The following is a 4,605-nucleotide window of genomic DNA, read 5'->3' on the forward strand; positions in this document are numbered from 1 at the left end:
GAGGGGTGGCATGTCCAGCTCTTCGGTGGCAATTCGGTGGCGAGTCCTTCACTCCCTCTCTGAGGGAAGGACGTGCCACCGAATTGCTGCCAAAAAATGAAGCGGCAGTGATCGCGATCGCGGCTTTTTTTTTTTTTCTGCTTGGGGTGGCAAAAACCCTGGAGCTGGCCCTGCCTTGAGCCCAGTCCAACCCTACCCCACACACTCGGTGACTCACCCAAACGGGGGCTTGTCTCTCCATCTCCCCAGCAGGGGAGCAGAGAGCCGAAAGGGCCACAGGAGACCAATGGAGCTCGGCAGGAATAGAAAAGACTTCCCTTCTCTTCTTAAGAGTCTCATTAATCTCACCCAGGAGACATTCCAGCACTGGGTGGGCTCAAAGCACCAACCTTCCCCTCAGCAGCAGAAGGGGGGACCCAGCTCTATCACACGGAAGGAGGCTCCCCACCTTTGCTGCTGCCATCCTGCAGCCTTTAATATGGATTTGTTTTAGCTAACGCACCCCCCACCACCCCCGAATCCATCCATGAAACAAGGAGACAAGTCACTAAGTGTGGGCCCCAGTAGTGCAATGGGTTAGTGCACAGTACGTGTAGAGCAGTGTTGTGTGTAGTAATGCTGAGGTTGTGAGTTCAAACCTTACTTAGAGCACCAGTTTTCTTTAAGCAAATGGTTTCTGCTGATCATTTTGTCCTGCAGAAAATACAATTCCAGCTCAGAAGACACTGAGGTCCCCTTGCTTTACAGAGAGCAGGGCAGATTCCACAGATCTACCAGGCTCTGCTCTCCATCAGCGCCTGTGTCAGGAGGGGTCAAGCCGAGCCCAAAGCATTGCCCATCCTGTTATTCTTCACCCCTGACTCCCCCTCAATCTTTGCTCCCCAAACCACCTTTGTGCACACCCTCTTCACTGTGAGACTCAAACCCTGCCTGGCTTTCTGTATGTTGGTGTGGTTTTTGTCTGTCGTGCTGATATGCATGTGGGTCCTGTGTGATTTTTGTGGATGCCTTGCATAGTTTTGTGTGCGTGTGTGTATGATTTTTGCATGAATATCATTTTTTGCTTAAGAACAACAAGGAGTCCGGTGGCACTCCTTAGTATTCTTTAGTATGTGGTTTTTGTGCTTTCTTGTGTGCTTTTGCTGTATTTTTTGGTGTGGATTTGTTCTTTCTATGTTTTGTGTGGCTTTCCCTTATGTGTATATGGCTCTGTGTGGGTTTGTTTTTCTCTGTGTGTGGGGGGGGGGGGGGGCGGGGGGGGGGGCCTGTGCAGTGTGTGATTTTCTTTCTCTCTGTGTTTGCTTCTATGTTTGTATCTTCATGTGTAAATTCACTGGAACTTTTCAAAATCTCCACAGCTTTGCCAATTTTCACCAGGAATTTTTCTCCATCAACAAATTCTCACTTGTTCCCTACCAGTTGGTGACCATTGCCCCTGGGGACTGTCAGTCTCAGGGTCCTGATTTCCCATTGGCCCTTCCCCCTTCTATTGGTACTGGGAACTAGCCAACCAAAAACCCCACTAAGTTTTAGTAAAGGGCCAACAGTCCCTTACATGAGCCAGCCCTGTGAGGGACACTGATGTCCAGAAAAAATAGCACAAGCTGGTCCCATGGTGTAACGGTCAGGATTCTGAATCCTGCAGTCTGAGTTCAAATCTCAGTGGGACCTTGTGGTTAAAAACTTGGTGCTCAAAGTGCTTTCCTATCTCCAGCTGTATAAGAGTGAGTTGTTTCCCTCCTGCTGGGTGACTCCTCCCCATTGGAGCCAGGTCTTTGGTTGGGATGGCCGCAATGGGTTGGGGTCTAGAAGTGGCTATGGCTGCCTCCAGTCCTGTGGTTTGACTGGGTGGCTGGGATTCTCGCCGCTTCACCTGATGCCCACAAGTTTGGCCCTTGTGCTTTCTACCATACTTTTCCTCTTGCCCACATGGCGCTTGAAGGAAAGGAGTGCCAGGGCCACGTTTAATAGTCAGGGCTAGGCAAGAGGGAGGAAGAGTCCCAGGCTGGAGCCCAGCACACCTTTCCTCCAGGCACCTAAAGCAGAGGCAGCTGGTGCTGACAGCTCCAAGGGAAGGTTTATAAGCCACAGAGAAACTGAGGGTGAGGCAAGATGAGGGGAGGACCATGCCTATGTGTGGCCAGCAGACAGGCAACAAGACACCCAGCCAGACTGATCCCTGTCATGCCAAACACCCACTGAAAGCCACCCGCAGGCCAGCATGCGGGGCTGCTGCTGCTGCTCTGTGGCCATCATCAGAAGCTGGTAGGAAAGCAGGGCCAGCCCCCCTAGTGGGGACTCTTACTGTTCCCACTCACGGTGCTCACTTTGGCAGTGGAGCAGGAGATTTTACCCCAAGAGGCTTTTCCCCAGCTGGAGAGAAGCAGAGAAACACTCAGGCTCCAAAGGCGCTATTTAGCAAGCCCCCTCAAGCACAGGGACAGGCACACATTTGGAAGAGGGAAACTGCTCCACACGCTAGCCTGGGCAGCCGCCCATTTTCTTTGGCAAGTCAGGAATGGCAAAGGCTAGACTGGAAGCACGTGGGGCTCATGCCCCAGCCTTTGTGACGCCCAACGCCCAACTCTTTCCTGGGGCTCTAGCTGAAGCCAGAACATTGGCCTGAGCGACCAAGAAGAGGTTCCAGCGCTGAAGGGAGCAGGACTTTCATCACAATGGGAAGACTGCACAAACACAATGACGAAGGGACTCGAACCCTCAGTGGACTAAGCCGAATTCGGACGCCTTATCTATTAGGCCACATGGTCAAAAACCCCTCCAAGCACTTCTTTGGGAAAGGTGGACACTGTGTTTCTTGGGTCATCTACTGAGGGGGGGCTGATACACTCTGTGCACAAGAAGTGGAGTGCCCAGCGAGACATGAGACTTAATTCTCTGGAGCCAGGTGCAGGACTTTGGCAGGGAGGCTCAGGCATGGGGGATTGGGGTGCAGCGGACGGGCCGGCTGTCTAGGTGCGGAGATTTAGTGACCCTGAGGCGCAGGAGGGAGGAAGAGGAGGAGGAATTGGCAGTGGCCGCGGAGAAGAAGAGGCGGGGTGGAGGCTCTTAGCAAGCCCGGCTAGCTCAGTTTGTAGAGCATCAGGCTCTTAATGGGAGGGGCCAGGGTTTGAGCTGCTGTCCAGGGACTCAGCTTTTAAGTTGCCTTGTGTGCCAGGAGCCAAACGATTCCTGGTGGTGCCCAGAGCCATGTGTGGGACAGGGAGGCTGAGACTTGTGGCGCCTGCTCTGCGGCAGGGATCCTGGTAGCTCAGACTCAGGGAAGGCTTCTGCACTCAGAGGCACCGACTTTGAGAGTTCCCGGGGGTTGCTTGACCCCTGCTCCACCTCAGGCTGTGCCCCCAAACCCCCACCCAGTCCAGTCTCTTCCCACCCTGCCCCATTTCTTTCTCTCCCCACTCCTCCAGCACACCCGATCGCTGGCAGGCGGGAGGTGCTGAAGGAGAAGAGGAGGAGCTTATCGGCCAGGTCTGCTAGTAGGTGGGAGGCGTGGGGCGGAACTGGCTGCTGAGCACTATTTTTTTTTCTGTTGGTGCTGCAGCCCCGTAGCACCCATGGAGTCACTCACTCCGCTCCTTTCACACTCTAGAGAGAGGAGCAGCAGCCAGGGCTATGGCTGAGCTATGGGGCGCTAGGTGAGTGGCAGAGGCTTCAGGCGCTGAGAGTTTGCCTGACAGCTCAGGGACACAGTGTGAGGTGGTGTCCCAGGCATCTCTAAGAAAGGAGAAGAAGAGGATTTACTTGGGGTGGGGAGAGAATTGAGAGTGTCTCAGGGGTTTGTACAGAGGTATTGCCCGGGTTAGAGACTGGCTAAAACACAGGCCGTGCTGTGAGCACGATTCAAACCTACACAGGGGATCTTTATTGGATTTTAAGGCCAATGCTTTAACCACTCGGCCATCACAGTTATGAGCACATCACTGCTCTGGTGCCAGACAAACTGGTGAATGCTTGAAGTCATCTGCAATCCAGAATTCACACAACAAACCTGGCTCCCAAAGCACAGGGGGGATTTGGGGTTTGTTCTCTTTGCTTAGCCACGTGCAGTCGCACAGAGAGCGCTTTGAAAAGTCTCCCCTCCCACAGAGCGGGAATGGGAAATGATTCTGAACTGGAAGCTTGATGTGAATGAGGATGTCTGGACCACAGGGCCAGGGACTGACCTTTGCTAGAGGAAACCAGTGACACATGGAACCAGGCTAAGGAAAATGTTTCCTGGAGACAATAACTGGAATAGCAGCAGTAGGGTGCAGCAAAATGTCTCCCAAGAGGAGTTAGCACATTGGTGGTTCGGTAGCAGAAGTTACAGATACAGCAGGGGAGGTCTAGCTTTGGTTTCTGGCCAACAGAGGGATGAGTTTTATTGTCTCCAAATTTCAGTAGAAAAATTCAGACTCAAACTGTGTGTAGTGGGGGTTTCTTTGGTTTTCATTTGGTTTCGTTTGTTTTTCTCATTTGAAATGTTGTTGATAATTTTTCTGGGGAAACTGTTTGGACAAGGCCAAGGAAGAGTTAGAACAATTACAAATCTCCATGGGAGTGAGGGGGTCTCTCAGCGCGGGGGAGGGGTGCAGATTCTCATGGCGG

This window comes from Emys orbicularis, chromosome 15 (genome assembly GCF_028017835.1).
Source record: "Emys orbicularis isolate rEmyOrb1 chromosome 15, rEmyOrb1.hap1, whole genome shotgun sequence".
Taxonomy (NCBI): domain Eukaryota; kingdom Metazoa; phylum Chordata; order Testudines; family Emydidae; genus Emys; species Emys orbicularis.